Source organism: Gossypium hirsutum, chromosome D12 (assembly GCF_007990345.1).
Source record: "Gossypium hirsutum isolate 1008001.06 chromosome D12, Gossypium_hirsutum_v2.1, whole genome shotgun sequence".
NCBI classification, from domain to species: Eukaryota; Viridiplantae; Streptophyta; class Magnoliopsida; order Malvales; family Malvaceae; genus Gossypium; species Gossypium hirsutum.
The window spans coordinates 25,506,531-25,526,922 of record NC_053448.1 but is presented as its reverse complement, the minus strand read 5'-3'; the positions used below and the strand labels follow the sequence as shown (position 1 = coordinate 25,526,922).

General features: G+C 31.8%; 1 pseudogene; it reads right to left on the bottom strand.

Moving 5' to 3' along the window:
* The window catches only part of LOC107941092 (RNA-dependent RNA polymerase 1-like), a 30,984-nt pseudogene extending 15,701 nt beyond the window's left edge, over positions 1-15,283 (bottom strand).
* Between the last annotated feature and the right edge of the window lie 5,109 nt (positions 15,284-20,392).

The following is a 20,392-nucleotide window of genomic DNA, read 5'->3' as shown; positions in this document are numbered from 1 at the left end:
GGTTGAATATATATAATTTGAATAATGGGAGTAAAAAATGGATGATTTAAGTGGACGATCATCAAATGGGAAATGATTAATAATTTATGGTTATATTGAAGTATAAATTGAACAATTTAAATGAACCATATTTGAATGCCTTGATCTTAATTAAGAGACTTGAAAGTGAAGTGGAGTTAATTCCCTAAATTTAAGTAAGGGGCATAACTTTGAACTATATTCCTTAGAGCATAAAATATTCACCCCAAATATAGGGTAAGGTAGAGAATCCTTGCGTACTTACTAAGAAAATTCTATTGCTTAACACATTCATTGATTTAACATATACGTTGAGTGTCCAGTAGGAGAAAAAGCTTGATTTTGCTTCATCGATGAATCACATCACATCTTAAGGGAGTAACAAGTTTATTTTCTTTTTGTATTTTGTTAGAGGAATTTTTATGTGATGTGCGTAGGTTAAGTTTGTTCAATACTAAGCTTGATGGTGTTTTCAATGATGTTTATGATGCCTTTGGTGCTTTCAAGTTAAAGTTTGGCTTGAATTGATTTGAACATGTTTATGAGATGAAATTGAGTTCAAATGAGTTTTGATAATGGTATAAAATGTTTTGAAACTTATTGGTATGATTTGATTATGTATGGGATTAACTTGAAGTGTTTTAAAGCTATTTTTAAGTCCCCCACACCTAGGTGTTTGTACCCAACCTTCAGGTATTGGTACATGAAATTTAGTAGCCAAAATAGCTACAGTATCAAGGCAATTTATCGATACATAGGGACCAGGTAATGATACATGTTGCCCTATATCATTAATTTTTAGCGCTCATTCTCCAAATTGACTCCAAATGATGCACGAACGCTCTGATTTCATAATGAGACTTTGGGAATGGTCTAAGATGACTTATAAGACCTTAATAAAGCTATTTGGGCAACCATAAACCAATTTTGCGTTTTTCAATGTCTAAGTACTTAAGACATGATTCAATAAGATTTCCAAAACTATTTTAAGGCCTTGAAAGTGTTGTAAATGATTTAATGAAATTTTATTAAATTGGTTAAATGATGATTTTGATAAAAAAAGAAAACAGATTTTGTAAATTTAAATAATGTGTCTGCATCGATCATTGGGTCGAGTAAGGGGTGTTATAAGGAAACAATGATGCTACTAAGGTCCTAAGCAAAGAAACCATCAAACTGAATTTTACTTCAAGACAAAAGTTAAAATTGCGTAATGCATTTTATGTTTTTGAAATTAGGAAAAATATTGTATCCACACATCTAATACGCAAGATGGATTCAGAATTGTTCTAGAGTCTGATAACGTCATTGTAACCTCCCAAACCCGATCTAGACGTTATGACTAGATTGAGAAGGCTACATTAGCCACCGAAATGGCTAAGCTAACTTACGTTACTTTTTAAGACTTTAAATAAACTCATTTTAGAGAAAATCATAGTTGTACTTTGAGTTAGCTTAAAAGCACTCATTCATTAGGTCGTGTATGCTTAGGATTCATTTTATTGTTGACAGTGTTGTTTTAAAAAAACCTTTTGCTTGTTGCACTTCTTTAAAAAAAACTTGAAGTTAAACTAATGCAGCGAAAAAACCACTTTTCAAGTCATTTTGGAAAATTAGTTGCTTTATCGATTTGTTTTTCAAAAGTAGTTCCTTTGCAATGTAGTGGAAACTAGGGAGCAGTATCAACTTTTACTTAAACCCGATATCATGCATTTTTCAGTTATTATGCTTGAGTAATCCATGCATGCAAAAATCCCCAAAAGAAAAGTTACCAAGCTACAGATAAAAAAAATTAAAATTACAAGCCAAAACCAATAAAGACTTAATAATACTTAATTAAAATAATAATCCGAGGTCCAAGTTGATTCTCTGAATGCCGAGTCCGGTCCTAATTTTAAGGTTTACCTGAAAAGTTAAACACTATTAGGGGTGAACTTATGAAAAGCTCAGTGTGAGTCGAATAATTATTTAAACGAACAAAAACATAAATATCGAATACATTGAAACATATTAGCATTAATAGAAGAACACAAAACCATCATTGTAATTTCATATCATTACACAGTGATTATTAAATTGATGTCAAACGGTGTACGAGCATGGGGCATCATTAATTCGAGTAACAGTCACCATTCAGTACAACAAAATACAGTACATAGCATAAATCAATAACATTCGAATATGTCGTGCACACAATGCAATGAAAAAATGTTCCTACCCATATCATCCATTACACACCACGAGTTCCCCAGAAGCCGTCATCCGAACTCCAAATCATTATGGGCTTCAGCCCATTGTGGTTAAAACCACCGATAACAATATGCAAAAAATTATGCCAGTATAAATGCAGACAAGCTGCCAGTAAAAATGCGATAAATCGCCATTCCCCTCGGTACTCCAGGTGTTGTACACTAACTACGAATAATGCGGACTTAATATGCCGCCGATACTCCACGGAACTCCTCCGTCAACCATAAAATCCCAACCCAATGCATATGAAATATGTCACACAATCTCATAGATAATCATATCTCAATACTTTTCACATTTATTTGACATGCTCAGCATGCCATCAATAATCACATACTTTTAGTGAATGGAAACAATGTCCCAATCTTTCAAATTACCATTGAGTTTGTATCAATCAATATCGCTCAATTTCACATACATTACGGATTTTTATTGTGCATAAATAACACCCTTTTTAGTATACAATATAACAAATATCTCATGCACTTAAATCATACATAAGCTTAATATCTCAACATATTATACATTCAGTCAAACATTCTCATATCTCATAACTCAAATATCCAATTACAAACTCAATCAAACATTCATACCATCAAACTAGCAATTTTGCTAACATGTCAATCTTTTAAGGCTCAAAACATACCTAGTTTGGCCACTCACAAAATCAATAATTTGGATATTAAGAGAATCCAATCAGCAATATAATTTATCAAATATAACATGGTATTTAACATTTTCAAACAATTTTATGAATTTAGGACCCACACCTTCCTTTTTGCTTCCTCGCAGCACACGAGCGAATCTTCCAATTTTCCTTAATAATTCCTTAAATGAACCTAAACCAAAATTCAGTATAAATTCAAAAAATTTACCATTAAACCATCCCCCAAACACCCACTTATGAGTTCAAACCAGTCATTGAAATTATAACTATTTTATGAATCCAAACTAGTTAGATTCCTTACACTGTATCAATGCAAACTGTACGTACAATCGTTTTTTGCCTTTATGGATGATTTGGGGCATTTGGGTCAGCACCTAATTCAATAATATACTGAAAAATAAGTATATAATTAATGATTAAATTCCTTCATTTAATCAATTCATAACCTTTACCCAACAACTATGTCGAAATAACAAACTAGTTACCCTTAATTGCACTTACGCTTCACGATTTGTCAGTTTCGAATGGCCAATCGATGAAGAACGTTTTTACATAATTGAAATGGGTTTAAAATATAATTAGGAGGGTTCAAGAACTCAAATTAATGCAGGAAAAATGTAGGCAAGAACCAAGAAACAAAACAACCCCTTTCTTGCACATAGGCGCATGCACCACCACCCATAGTGGTCAAAATTGGGGCTGAATTTTAAAACTGTTTGAGATCTAATTAAATTCTGGTAAAATACCTTTGAAATCATTTAAAATCCCCCAAATTCTAGATCTGGAAATTTTGGTTTTTAATGGACAAGATTAGTTAAGAAATTAAAGAGAGAAGAGACCTTACCCAAGCTAGTCTAGAGAAACAGCAATGGCACTTTCTTGGCAATGTTCGGGATCGATTTTGGCATTTAATATTTCAGATTTGGGTCTAATTTTAATGATAAAAAATAACATCAATATGGTGGAGAATATGTTAACAAATCTTGTGGCAAAAAAAAAAAAGAAAGAGATGGTAAAACTAGTTGTAGGCGGCAACAACAATGGAGGAAAGGAAAAAAAATTAAAATAAAAGAGAAGGAGAGGAGGAGAGGAAAAAATAAGGCAATGAGGAGGAGGATTAAAGGCTGATTATTAGTAAAAAATTAATATTTATACCTACGTTAACTAGGCTTGGATGGCCCACACATTAAAACAATGAGTTTTTGTCAAAAAATTAAATTATTTGCACGGAAAGGGAATTGAAGTTAGGACCTCAAGGATAAATTCACTAATGTTTACCCATCAAACCAATAACTCATTCTTGATATAATTCGAAGTATTTATTTTTAAAAACAATGCATGTCACATACTAGGGTTTAAGGCAAAATTTGCAAAATAATAAAAATGTTGCGAGAGAAGGGATTTGAACTTAGGTTTCAAGAAACATTTCACTAACACTTAACCAACAAACCAATACCTCATTTACTTTCTAAAAATTCATAGATAAATTTCAAAAATGAAGGCATGACCACTCTCTGTCAATTCACAAACTCGATTCTACTAACCCCTGATTTTTGGGATGTTGCAGTCATAGCTTCTAAAAACTTTATTTTTTAATGTATTAAAACATTTAAAAAGATAATGTTGAAGCCCCTATTTTTTAAGAACACCTACAAACTAAATTTGTTCAAACAATCGTTACACCATCTATTTAACCAACTTCACTAGTTCTTAACGCTAATAATACTAAAGGAGATGACTTCGTAATGGCTAGTTTTGTTTTGAAATTGGCTAAGCAGAAAGGAAAACAAGCTTCTCAAGTGTTTATTTCTTCCATCGATCCCTTTAAGGTATCTTCATTTTAAGCTTTTTCGTCATTCAGGAGTTGGCTAATAAAGTGGTTTTCTTTTTCCTTTTCGTAGAGAAATTTAGGCTTTTTCATAATATTGGTTGTTTCCATTGTTTTGATCTAAATTCTAGCAATAATAAATATGAGAGAAAATATATTTAGTCTTACTAATAACACTTGAAGGTATGAAAAATGTGATTTGATAATTGTAAGTTTTGTTTAATTTTTATTTTCCATATTAGTGTGCATATTCAATTGATGCATATGAAGATTTTAGGAGGTTGTGAGTTGAAGTGGACTTAGGAGTGAATTCTTTTCTCATGTGAGTGATTAGTTAGGGATTTGAGGCTATGGAAAACATAAAAAAATGTATAAAAGACATAAAATTAAAGTATTTAGTTAAAATAAAAGTATTAGTAATAATATCAAAAGAAAAAAAAATCTTACTTTCAAGCTTATGTATAAACTTAGGAATGTCTCCTTCTTCATAATTTGGTTAAAATAAAAATAGTATAATAATAATACTAAACAAAAAAAAAATCTCGTTTTCAAGATGATGTATAAACTTGGGAATCTCTACTTCTTGAGAATTTAGTTAAATAAAAATATTATAATAATGTATGATATAAGGAGCAAGAAAAATCATATTGATAATCTTCCACCTTTGATTAAGATCTTTGATAAGTTGAAATTTCTAAAGCATGTGAATGATATAACTCGAGTAAGAGTAGGGGGAGTTTGAAGATGATCTCCAATTCCCTAAGAATATAGATGTTACTTTAAATCTTGTGATAGATGCTCTTACACAGAACCTTGTTGTGGTATAAAAGGCTCACACAATTTGATAAAGAATGGCGTGGGACAGGACTGTAAGTTTATCTAAATCATGGATTTGGCCTAGGGCTTTAGACAAATGAGGGAAAGGAAAACAAATCCAAGTCAGATTTATGAATTAAAAAAACAATAATTAAAATAAGTAATTAAGATGAAAAAATAAGAAAAATTAAATATATAAAATATTTGAACAATTAAACAAGAATAAGATAGAATAAAGAAAAAAATAAAGAACATAGATGAAAAAGATGAAAATTGACATGTAGAAGTACTAAGGAGCCCTGGAAACTGAATGAATCCACAACTCCTTTCAAATGGCTCTAATTTTCCCTCTAAAAAAGAAAACTCAGCAAGAAAAAGCTTAAAGATGATCCTACAATCTATATAGATTGTTAAAACTCTTCTAAATGAAAAATAAAGAGAAATTCTTAAAAAGGAAACTCAAAGAGAATTTTATTAGCTAAAGTGAATAATGAATTAATTAATTGAAATATTTATAATGAATAGGCCTTTATATAGACTAGCTATATACATCTAAATAAAAATTTAAAGAATACTAAAACTCTAGTTAATCTAAACAACAAGTTGTTTTAAACTAAACTTTCTTACTGGCATAAAACTCCTAAATAACTTAAAATACTTAAAAATTATCCAAAATTTAGAATAAATAAATAATAAAATAATAAAACTTAATAAATACAATATTGAGATAATATATAATAAAAACTAAGCCTAAAACTTGAACCCAATATGATTTAAATTCGAATAACAAAGTCCAAAAATCGTAATTTCTATAATAATCTCGTTCAAAAATTCTGCTCGCGCAGTCTTCACTAAAATGGTCATAAATTGAGTTACCAAACTCAAAATCGGGTGATTCGAAGTGTATAGAAAAGATAAGAGATAGATATTTGATCGATAAGAAGACATATTGAAATAGAAAAGCCTATATTTCTTCAAAAAGTGCACCGCAAGTCAACTAATTATAACATGGCTAGGCGAGTGTGCTTGATTGTGGTCCTTGAAGTGTAACACCTAAGCTTGTTAACATCTTCTACATGGGCTTGTCATCATGGATTGATGTTTTAAGTCCACAAACAAAATTGGTCTCTTCTAATTCATCCTTGCTTTGTACTGAACTCCAAAGTCCATCATCTTGGATCTTCAACTTTTCTTCTCGAAATTTCTTCAAGGTAAAGTCTTGAATGAATAAGTTGAGTTTTGACTTCAACTAATTGGATTGGGATCTCATGATTGGGTCTTGGGGGAAACTAAACCCATCATGTCCATGGGTCTGAAATTGAGCCTTGAGACTCGTATCACAATTTCTTACATAAAGAATTAAATTTGTCATCAATGTAGAATTATAGAGGTTTTCTAAGCTTAAGAAGAAATTATTAGATTTCATTATTTATATGAGGGACACATATGCTTGAGATCTTTTTTAGTTGGATTTTTAACAAAAAAATGAGAGAATGGAGTAAAAGGGATTGGAGTAAGGGGGATAAGGTGGTGGTTAGTTTATGGTGATTTTTGTTATTGCTAATTGTGATTATTGAAGTGTTACAACTTGTGCTACTTTTTGCAAACTTGATTTTTAATGTTTAATTTGTGAACTTGATACATGTTGGTGTAACTTGATCGGGGTATGTTATCAAGTTTCCTTAATTTCTTTCTGTACTAGTTTGTGATTGTATTTTGATGCAAAGTTTTGTCAAAATGCCAATGGAGAGATTATTAGGACAAAAGCAATGTAGCATTGAATGTTACACAATGTTTCAAATATTCGAACAATATTGTGAGTAACGTTACAATGGCCTTGCTGATGTTGCAATTTTACTTGTACTTATAATTGTTTTATTTATTTTTAATTTATTGGTAGAAAATATATGTTTTTCTATAATAGAAAGTAGAGAAGTTTATGGGTCGAGCTAGGTTGGGTTCGAGTAGGGCTTAAGTTTGATTTTAAACACTTTATGTTTGACCAAGCCCAACTCAACAAGAAATATTAGTCTAAAATTTTGCCCAAACCCGCCTATATTTGTAAATGACTAACCCAATCTCATTTTTCGTCTACCCATATTATTTTTATAATTTTTTTTAAAAATATTTATGTTATTTTGATTTAATATTTAATAATTTTATATAGTTTTCATTTAAAAAAGTTTTATATAGGTAATTTAATATTTTCTAATATGTTTACATTATATTATTATTTATTATTATAGATTTAATCTTTAGAATTACTTAATATATATAAATAATATAATATAATATAATATAATACTATACAAATTTAGAAAACGAATCGAGTTGGGACGGGCTCAAGCCTTGAATGCTTGAGCCTAAGCTCGACTCATATTTTAAATGAGCCTAATTTTGTTTTTCTGCCTAAACCCATTTTTTAGGCTTAATGTTTTCTTCCAAACCTTCTCAAATTTTTGTTGGCCTTCATGCTTAAGTCGGTAGTCTGATCCTTAAATGGGTCTAATAGAAACTATAACCTCCCAAACTCGGCCTAGACGTTATGGTTGAATCGTGAAGGCCACATTGGACAGCTTAGTGTCGAACTTACCCTAATGGTAGTTAAAAAACTTCGAATACTTCTTTTTATAAAACTGTGGTTTCTATTGTTAGCTTTGGAAAACGACCATTTACTTAGTCTAACCAGGCTTAGGTCAAATTAGCAAATTAGGTGAGTTTTTGTAAAACCTTATTGACGACGTAGCCTTTGAAAAAAATCATTTTATTATCTTATTAGCAGTAGAAATGTACCATTACTAGTCAAATTATTAATTTAGTCATATATCATGCATAGTCCATTTCAACATATTTATAAAAACCATGTATCTATATCAAATATATGTGTCATGCATACATGAAAAACCCCAAAATCTCGAACAGTCCCAAACCACAGTTTAAAGAAACTTTACAATCCAAAACCAAATAATAATAATAAAATAACCTAAAAATATAGTTAAGTTAAAATAATATGATGAAGTAAAGTCTGAAGTTCGTCGTACGTCTGCAGGCCAATTCCGACCCTAATTTCAATCATTACCTTCGAAGTTGAGATAATGGGGTGAGCTTAACAAGCTCAGTGTGAGACTAAACGAGTATTAAGCATTCATACAGGTAATTTCATAAAGGTACCAATAGCACAATCAAACATTAACAATAATAATTTTCAAATGTACATAATCCTGAAAAATGCACATGTGACATCCTACCCATACCATCTGTTACACACCACGAGTTCTCCAGAACCCATCTGCCAAACTCCAATGTATGTAATGCTCGTTATGATAAAACCACCAATAATCAATAATGCAGTGAAACTGCCAAATAAGTAGTTCGATATAATCGCCAATCCCCTCGGTACTCCAAATGTAGTGCACTGACTAAAAATATATGCGGACTTAATATGCCACCAGTACTCCACAGAACTCCTCTATCAACCACAAAATCCCATCCCAATGCACATGCAATAAGTCATATTTAATCAACTTTCAATACTTTTCACATTTATTCGACATGTCCAACATGTCCTCAATAATCACATACTTTAAGAGAAAGGAAGTAGTGTTCCAATTTTCAAATTACCATTAAGATGGTATCTATCAATATCGTTTAATTCACATACTTTAAGAATTTCATTATGCACCAATAGCAACCTCACATATATATATCATAGTAAATATTTCAGGCATTTAAATCATGCAAAAACTTAACAATTCATACCATTCAATCAAATATTCTCATGTCACATAATATAATTATGCATAACAATCTCAATCACATATTCATATAACCAAACTAGCAATTTGCCAACACATCAGTCTTTTAAGGCTCGAAACATACCTGGTTCGGCCACTAGCAAAACTAATATTTTGGCTACTATGACAAACCAATCAGCAAACTAATTATTAAATATAACATAACATTTATCATTATCAAACAAATTTTACAAGTTTACGACCCACACCTTATTTTTCGCTTTCTCGAAGCACCCTAGTGAATCTTCCAATTTTCCTTAATAAACCTTTATATGATCCTAAACTAAAATTTAGTATAAATTAAATCAATTTACCACTTAACCAACTCTCAATTACCCACTTATGGGTTCAAACCAATTTTCTAATTAATAACTATTTTACGAATTCAACCAGTTCGATTCATTACCTTGTATCGATGTGAATCGTACGTAGTATTGTTCTTTGGCTTTACGGTTGATTTGAGGCATTTGGATTAGCACCTAATTCCATGATATACTTGAAAATTAGTAGCTAGTAATTATTCAATTCTTTCATTTAATCAATCCATAACATTTACCTTACAACTATGTCAAAACAACAATTAATTTTACACTTAACCACAGTTACGCTTCCCAATTTGTGAGTTTCGAATGCCCAAACGATCAAGAACATTTTTCCCTAATTGACATGGGTTTAATAGATGATTAGGAAGGTTCAAGAACTCAAATTAAGGTTGGAATTAATTTGTTAATATTCAAGAAACAAAACAGCCCCCTATTCTACACATATGTGCAAGTACCACCGCCCATGGTGGCCGAAATTGGGGCTGAATTTTAAAATGAGTTTTAAAATTTGGAAAAATACATTTAAAAACATTTAAAATCCCATAAATTCTAGATTTAGAAATTTAGGTTTTTAATGGACAAGATTAATTAAGAAATTAAAGAGAGAAGAGACCTTACACAAGCTAGTCGAGAGAAATGACAATGACACTTTCTAGGTGATGTTTGAGATCGATCTTGGAGTTCAAAATTTCAGATATAGGGCTAATTTAATTGAGGGAAGATTCCAGCAATATAGAAAAGGATATGGTGCACAATATTGATGCAAAAAAGAAGAAGAAGAAGATGGTAAAAGGGGAGGTGTAGACAACGACAACAATAGAGGAAAAAGAAAAAAGAAAAAAAAAACTAGAGATGAAGAGAGGGAGAGAGGGTTAGGGACGGCTAAGGTAGAATAAAATGGGTTAAAAGGCTGATTATTTTGATAAAAATTTTATTTATACCTAGGTTTACTAAGCTTGGATGCCAACATATAACAAACACAAGGGAATTTGCAAAAAGTTAATTTATTTTGTAAGAGTTGAGACTTGAACTTAGAACCTCCAACTAACTTTCAAGCTTGCACATTTAATGACTAACCATTGGGTCAAATCCCTATTTTTTTGATATATTTCTAAATTTTATGGAGCTAAATTTAGGATGTTACAAAAACCTAGATATTATAAAGCCATAGGCTTTGCACTTTCCTAATATTGGGGATATTGATCAAGTTGATTAAGGCAATTACGAATTTAATGGAAGGGATTTTTTAAGGTAGTTTGATCCCTATTATGGTGAGGATGATACTAATGTCACGGGGCTAGAACTTTAGTCTCACAAACTATGCGGCCTTAGATGATTTCTTTGCTTCAAATCTACTTAAGTTAGCCTACCTCTTGAAAAATGAGAATTCTTAATGGAAATGCTTCGAGGCAACAAAAATAAAGTGGAGGCAACTGAAAAAAATGAAGCAACACGAGAACAGAAAAACCATAAGAAAGCAATAACACACCAAGTGTTTAAGAAAATGATCTTAAAGTATTTTATAACTCAAATCCAGATGATTACAAATGAGGGGGAAGACCTCTATTTATAGTTTAGCTCCCCCAGATCCAACAATATAGTTTACTTTACATCGACGATCGAGATTAAAACCTATCTACAATTGAGCTTCTTAAGGAATTGACACAATCCTCTAATATTACAAAATCACATTTCATCATATTAAAAATATTCTAAGATTAGTTTCCATATTTTCCATGGAAACCCTAGTTTTCCTTAATTGTTTCACTGGGCCACAAAGGCTTCAAGTAGATAGGCTTGTCTATATGTTCCATGAATTGGGCCAATTCAAGTGGGTCAAATGAGTCTCATTTCATCAATTGACCTCCATTGGATGCTCTTTGTGCATTAGTTACGAGTTTTGATCCGCGGCCTGTGACATTCTCCTCCACCCATTCTCGCAAAACCCTTGTCATGTCCTTGAAATGACATTGATTTGACTCGTCTTAGAACTATATCAATGCCTTGGTCAATTCCCAACTAGTATCTATGTTGGGTAGTTTCACCCCTCTAAACATTTGGCTTGGCTTCCATCGTCACCTAACTTGAATTGTTCATCTCCTTGGTACATGTCACTCACAAGAGCCCACCACTCTTACTTGTCCCCACTGTGACTTGCCTCAATCGATATACCTTTGATCCTCACAAATAAGCTTAGGCGTGCCCACATTGTGTTGGATTTGGTGCCCTGAGTGTAGTATTTTTATTTATGTACACTTGTATTTTTTGAGCATATTGGTTTAATACAATTATTCATGAATTACATTAATACCCTTTTTATATTTTAATACCCTTTTTATATTTTACTCAATGTTTTTTTCTTATAAAGAAAAATGATTTTTAATTAATACTATGCGATATTACGTGGTCAGATCGTAATATGGAAAGATAACTTATATAAGTAGATGAACCTAAACACGTCCTTATTGTAACCAGAAATGAGGAAACTGATTGAAAGAATAATATGTCGTCTATCAAGTCCAATTGGGGAGATGTTACTGACTGAACTGACAATACATAAGACATGACCCAAGTAGAATAGACCCTGAATCTATTCATAGCTTTATTCACTTGTAAAGTTCATAGTGTGGCATACCTTAATCTTGAGTGGATAATAGACTATGTATGCGTGACTCGTATACTTTGATGTAAGTAAAAGCCTAAGTTTGAATATGTAAGGAACTGAAAGCTAGTGTGTTGGGTATGCGACTTCTGTAGTATGTAGCATCATTCACAATAGTGGAATTCATAGCCTAAGAAATGGGTAAATGATATCCTCTCATTGGCGTTACATGATAGATGAAAAGTAAACATGGCCATGGCTTGTTTGTTTTTATGATGAATGACTTAATTACTATATGATAGTAGTTGACTTTTCATGAACGAAGATGTAATGGTTGCCATGAGATAAAATAGGATCATATTGGGAGAACGGATTTATCCCAAAGACATTGATGATATCCTATGAGGGTAACACACTTATGACAAGGTCATTGGACAAGCACTAGTCAAGTAGCTTTCGTAATGACATGTTATTAAGGAGAGCTCAATCACAATACTATAGTGGAATGACTTTGTGACTAGATAAGTTTCTAATTAATAGGCAAAAAGTTTAAACTTAATTATAAATCATTTGAGCCCTAATTACATAAGTCCAATAAGTTCCCCTGCTAGCTCGTTGAAACCAAAAATGAATTGCATGTTGAATCAAATGAACATGAATTGATAGAAAAATGATGATGCTAAAGAAATAGGTTACATTCGAAAATGAACATGGTTTCTCACTAAGTATGAAAATGACCTGAGAATTAATTTAAGTTCAAAAATGGAATTAAATTAATTGGTCATTGTGAATACGTTGAATGTAGAAATTAAATATATTTTCTCATAGATTCTTTTATTATAAGGTTGTCATGATTTTAATGGAATTAGAATTGGGTTTAGAAAAAATATTAATCGGAAAAATTAAAATTTTTAATTAATTCAATAAATAATAGTTTTGGGGGAAATAGAAAAACATTTATTAGATTAAATTAAATTAATATCTCAAAAGTTTTGTTCTTAACCCTACAAGTGCCATCTATTTATAGGGACAAGAAGTGAAATCCTAGTTGAATTTGTAGAACACAAATAATACTTATTTAAGACGACAAACCCATCCCCTCGTTCAACCACGAGAGAGGGGTGGCTAATAGGGTGTGCCTCCCCTCATATGTATTATGATGGGGATTTGGGCCTCTCCTGTATTTGGTCCAATTATATGTGCTTCCTGATATTTTATCCCAAAATTTTATAATTTAATCTAATCTAATACATATTTTTCTATTTCCCCTAAAAATATTATTTATTAAATTAATTAAATAAATTACTTTTTCCAATTAATTTTTTTCTAAACCTATTTCTAATTTCATTAAAATAATGACAACTTTACCATAAAAGAATATATGGGAAAATATATTTAATTTCTACATTCAGTGAATTCACAATGATCAGTTAATTTAATTCCATTTTTAAACTTTAATTAATTAAATAATAATTTGAACTTTAATTAATTAATTAATTTCTACATTCAATGAATTCACAAATATCAAGTCATTTCCATATTTAGTGAGAAACCAGATTCATTTTCAAACGTAACTTATTTCTCTAACTTTATCATTTCCATCCATTTTTGTTCATTTGATTTTAAATGCAATTCATTTCTAGTTTCAATGAGCTAGAGAAGCGATCAATTCGACATATGTGATTAAGGTTCAAATGATTTATAATTAAGTTCTAGCTTTTCACCTATTAATTATAAAATAATTTAGTCACGAAGTCATTCCACTATAGTATCATGACTGAGCTCTCCCTAATAACATACAATTACGAAAGCTACTCGACCAATGCTCGTCCAATGATCTTATCATAAGTGTCTTATCCTCATAGGATATCCTTAATCTCTTTGGGATAAATTCATTCTCCAATATGATCCTATTTTATTTCATGGTAACCATTTCATTTTCATTCATGAAAAGTCAATTACTATCAAATAATAATTTAATTATTCATCACAAATACAAACGATCTGTGGCCATGTTTACTTTTCATCTATCATGTAGTACCAATGAGAGGATATCATTTACCCATGTCTTGGGCTATGAATTCCACTATTGGAATGATCCTACATACTGCAAAAGTCGTAAACCGAATGCACCAACTTTTGGTTCCTTATCTATTCGAACTTGGACTTTTAATTACATCAAAATATTCGAGTCACGTATACATAGTTCATCATCCACTCAGGATTGAAGTATGCCACACTATGAATGTCACAAGTGAGTAAATCAATAAAAGGATTCAGAATCTATTCTACTTGGGTCTTGTCCGATGTATTGTCAGTCCAGTGAGTCACATATAAGTCTCTATCTTCTAGAAGTCTTCTACTTCGATGCCCAAGACAAAGCATCTCCCCAGTTTTAATAAGTTTTCTCATATTAGTCTTTCAATCAATTTTCTCATTTCTGATGAAACTAAGGACATGTTTAGGTTCATCTACAAATATAAGTTGTTTTCTCATATTGCAATCCGACCACGTATTGCAACTTAATATTAGTTAAATATTAGATAACTAATGTGTTCATATTTGCTTCTATTTTGCTTTGCATGCAAAAACCATTGAAGGCAATATACAATGGGTATTAATGTAATTGATGAATATTTTTTTAAAACCAATCTATTAGAAAAAATACAAGTTCATAGATGAAAATACTCACTTAGGGTACCAGATCCAAAAGTAAGCCCCTAAGCTTACCTACATGAGATCTCTGAAAGGGATCCTATTTCTTTACAAAGACAACGATAATTGAAAATAAAAAGCACTAAAAGAAATTTTAAGATGTACCTCACTCATTGCATTTACTCATTCTACCTGCCAAGTTTGCATCATCAGTTTTCCCTCAAAGTTTGATGCACAACCCATCTCTCTTATAGGTGGTAGCCCCACTAATAGCTCAACAAGCTTCACATCAGTTTGCCGCACTTCTAACATTTCCAAGAGGGTATTCATCGTACTCTAATCTACCAATTGGATGTTCTTACCATGATGAACATCCTTGGACAGTTAGATTACTGACAGTACCTTAGTTCCACCTTTCTCATCACGACTCACCAGCACCACGCATTATCATTGACGAGTATCCAAGATACATATGCAATCGACAAAAAGAACCAAAACATAATTAATTATGTTAAAGAAATTCAAGCCAAGCATGAAGTCATAATCATCAAAATGAATTACCACGATGTCTTTCTTGCCTTTCCACTCGTTGATTTGTAGCCTAACTACTTGTGCTATTAACCATCACCAGACGTGCAAATTTCTAGACTCGAAATACTACTACAAAATAGATATTAAATAAAACAACGATGTCTGCAAGTATACGAGTCAAACTGTAATCTAGTAAAGAATGTTACAACAAAACACTCTGAGAAGTATTTTGAGGATCGTACCCAAAAGAGGTTTAATTAAACTTAAATAGTACTGATAAAATTATTATGAACAACCAAATTAAAAGTGATTAAACAAATAACATAAATTATCTAAAATTAAGTCAACCAAATAACAATCGAAATTAATTCCAATTCAATAGACAGAAGATTAACTCACTTCAATGCTCCTAATTAACTTCAAAACTTGGGTTTTATTGAGTTAGCTATTAATTAACCAGTTATTACCTCTCAACCTCTAACTAATGAACTAATCAACCAATACACACTAATCTCTCGACCTCATTTTCTTGACCGAGATAAATTATGATTTACTCGAAAAACTTATCTCTTGATCTTATTTATCCTAAATTACTTCCTAAGGTCATCACTTCCTAGGGTATAATCGCACATAATTTTAGCCAACTAACTCGAATTTAAACCCTAATTCATCCGTTAATTAGTCACACATCTGTTCCTTAATCTCCTTAAGAAATTAGCTACTCATGGATCTAGATGCAATTATCCCTCATTCCATATTTAACATAAAAAATAATAAATTAAATAAGAAAAAGGAATTAAGAAAATAATTTTTTTATGTCAATTTGCGCACAAAAGTCCGATTTCCTTTAACAATTGCGAAGATAACTTTGATTGCAATTGGAAACCAAAAAGAAAGAAATAAAAACTATTTAATTGAAAACTTGGATCAAAATCGAATCCAAGTTAAACAAGAAAAAAAACTATTTAGGACTAAATTGAAATAAAATAAAAAACCTGGAACTATTTAGGTGGGTCACTTGGCCAAGCCTCCCAAAATGAGGCTAAACACTACTATTTATAGTCAATTTTTTTTACCTAATTAGGTTAAATTAACAGCCTTAGTATGATAAATATACATTGTGCAGACCAATTTGCCCTTGATTAATTTTGGCCGATTCTTCATCCGGTGTCACGACACTGCATTTCGAGGCTAAATTCTTTGGCTTCAAAGTCAAGTGTTGCGACACCTCAGCCCTGTATCGCAACACTGTCATCATCCTTCACATTCTAAAACTGTAATCAGTGCTTTGCCAACTCAAGTAGCTTATTAGTTCATCCCTAAGCCCGTATAGGCCCATCAGGTCATCTACTGGCTAAAAAATATGTAAAAAACCACTTATTTTGCATGAATTAAACATATAGTAAAAATAAAAAATAAAGTAAAGACATATAAAAGCACTAGAAAACAAGCTCGTTAAGTGCCGAAAAGACTTTAATTTTCCTCAACAGATTGTGGAAGATTATCTACTCCCGTAGTTGGGACTTCTTCAGAATTTACCGTCTTAATCCTCTTAGTCAATTTGCTAACAGGGAGACCGAGTTTACCCATAGCTTTCTCTGATATAAACAAATCAGATGCCCATGTATCAACAAGAGCACTCCTCTTTTGACCTGTGATGTTAATGTTCACAAACATCAACCCTTTCTTCACTTTAGCAAATTGAGTATTATTGATCCAAACTTCAGTACCTTTTCCTCTTCAAGTTCCACTTTCTCTTTTTTACTACCGTGGACAACATGGATCGTTGTGGGCAGTCCCTCACGCTATGCAAATAACTACATAAGAAGCACTATATTAGCTTCTTTTCATTCTCTTTGTCCCTCGGATGGTTGTTTAGTTTCCTCTTCCCATTAGATGGTTTTCTATTGCCACCTTTGCCTTTCCTATCATGTTCTTTCTCACTGTCTTCCCCACCATTGCTCGTCTCTTTAGACTTGGAAAACTCTAACTTATTTTTCCTTAGACCAGGATCAATAAAAGATTTTACCTGACCATTGCTTTGGTAAGCTCTTTGACCCCTAGTCGACACAACTCTTACTTCTCCTAAGGCAGCAACCCATAGAACACCTCATTCTCACTGAAATCAAGGATTTGGAGTAACAACCCAATGAACTCCCAAACATACTCCCGAATAGTGCCTTGTTGCGTAAGCTGAGGCAACTTAGCTCGAGCCCCCTCTTAGGTATACTCTGGGTAAAACTCCATCCTAAATTCATTTTGGAACTCTACCCAAGTCCCAATTACAGTCGCATCTTATTTCTCATCTGTAGACCTACGGCACCACCATAAGAGACCGACATCAGTAAAGTAAATGGAAGCAATATTTACCATAGTGGCAACATTCTCGATACCTATCAAGTAGAAGTATTGTTCCACCCCCTATAGAAAATTATCCACATCCCTCGTAAACCTCGTCCCTTTAAACTTTTTCAACTTGGGGACATCTATCTCATGCTACTTAAAAACCAAAGCTAGCATCCCATTACCTAAAACAACCTTGTAGATCGTGAGTTCTCCCTTGAGCTCCACAATTTATTCCTTCAAAGTTGTTATTGTGGCTTTGAGAGCATCATTCTTCTTTATCTAATCAACCATGGCAGCATTGAGGAACTCTTTCATTACATCCATATTAGAAGTGAGAGTCTCCACCCCATAGTCCTTGAGTTGCTCTCTCATTTAGTCCAACTCATCAATGTGTCCTTCAATTACCTTTAGTGTTTCCTTTACAGCACCCATGGTTTCCTCTAGATTAACCACTCGACTATCCAAAGCCAACGCAATATCCCTCAATCTGCTATTTTTCCTAATCTTGTCACGGGTATCCATTGAGAAATTATGCTCGTCTACTCCTTTCGTCATCTCAACTAGTGCATTTGAACACTGGCTCTAATACCAACTGTTACAGGGCTAGAACGTTAATCTCACAAACCATATGGCTTTAGGCGATTTCTTTGCTTAAAATCTGCCTAAATGAGGTTAGCTTTCAGAAAGTGAGAATTCTCAATGGAAATTCTCTAAGACACTAAAAATAAAGCAAAAACAACTCAAAGATAAAGAACCAACGAAAGAACAAAAAAGCCATAAGAAAGAAATGACACACAAAGTGTTTGACTAAATGCTCTCGAAGTATTTTATAACTCTGAATGAGATGATTACAAATGAGGAAGAAGACCTCTATTTGTAGTTGAGCTCCCTCAAATCCAACAGTACAATTTACTTTACATCGATGGTCGAGATTAAATCCTATGACAATCGAGATTCTTAAGGGATTTACATAATCATCTAAGATTACAAAATCAAATCTTATAAGATTAAAAATCTTCTATGATTAGTTTCCAAAGTTACCATGGAAACCCTAGTTTTCCTTAAGTTTTTCATTGGGTCACCACGACTTCAAGTAAATGGGCTTCTCCACATGTTCCATGAATCGGGCTAGTTCAAGTGGGTCAAATGAGTCACATTTAATCAATTGAACTCCATGAGAAAATCTTTGTGAATTAGTTATCGGCTTTGGCTTGCAGTCCATGAGACTAGAACCTTATTGATATGCATCAAATACTTTTAAGAGGCTTTCATCCTATGTTAAAAGCATGATTTTGGGAAGCATTCTCTTTCCAACAAGAAATTTATTATCAATGCATTTAGATATATTTATTCACTCTGATGAGAGTTTATTGAAACCTTTGATGAAAAAGGTTTGAGTAATTCAAAGGATTCATTGAGAATGTGCAACTCGATTGAGTAGTAACTAGTGATTGTACAGTTGACTTGAGAATGAATTCAATATCTAGGTAAAACTTTGCAAACGTAAGTGATCCACAGAAAACATCTCTAATATTTTTGTGCTTGTGTTCTTTAATTGACGTTATTTAGTATTGCATTAACTGTTCCAATAATCCCATCAACCTCTTGTATAACACCTCTCTAACCAGGCCCTTCTGAAAAATAATTTCTCTTTTCATCTTTTATTTTTTTGATTTTACGTATTTTTATTTAATATCTCCTATATTAAAGATTTTTTGTTTTCAAAAGAAAAAAAATCAATATCAAATATCAAATATCAAATGGAAGTCCGATTCACAAGAAATATGAAACACATTCTGTTTTTTTTCCCACCTTATCACAATTATTTACCTCGTTTCCTTGTCCTTCATTCCTAATGTGTTGTCGTTTTTTTGCAGTTGAGTTTTCTAAAGGTACCCTACGATTCCATTTCTAGTCAATCATTGAGCAATCATCCATCCCTCTTCCATTCAATGTGCTTCTTTTCTTTAGGCCTCTAATATTCAATCCCACAAGCTTTGAAAATTTCTTCATTTTTTTCTTTTCTTCCTTTCTAGCTTCCATAGCTTCTTTAAATAATAGATCAAGTGGGATACGAGAATCTCTCTTCTTTACTTTCTTCGAAAACGAAAGATTAAAGTTTGTTATTAGCCCTTATAGTATAAGTATACTCTAATTTGATCAATTTTAATTTTTGTATTTTTTGAATTGCCCAATTGTAGTCATTATATTTTTTAAAATTTGAAATTTTAGTTCTAACCCAAACAGTAATAATTAAATCAATTAGGTAATATTCTACTATTGCTACCATAAGTTGTGGATTTAGTCCATGTTCTCCAATTTTATTATTTTTAATCCTTATACTTTTCGAATTTTAAAATTCCAGTCCTAACTCAAATGATAACAATTAAAGCCATTAATTAAAAAAACGTTGTTTTTTTTTGTGAGTAATATGTAGAAATTACAAATTGACATGACATTACACATGTAATAATATAATTCACATATAAGAATTTTGAATAGAAAATTTTAACTTAAAAATTTAATAATCGTTGTTTAGTTAGGACTAAAATTTTAAATTTT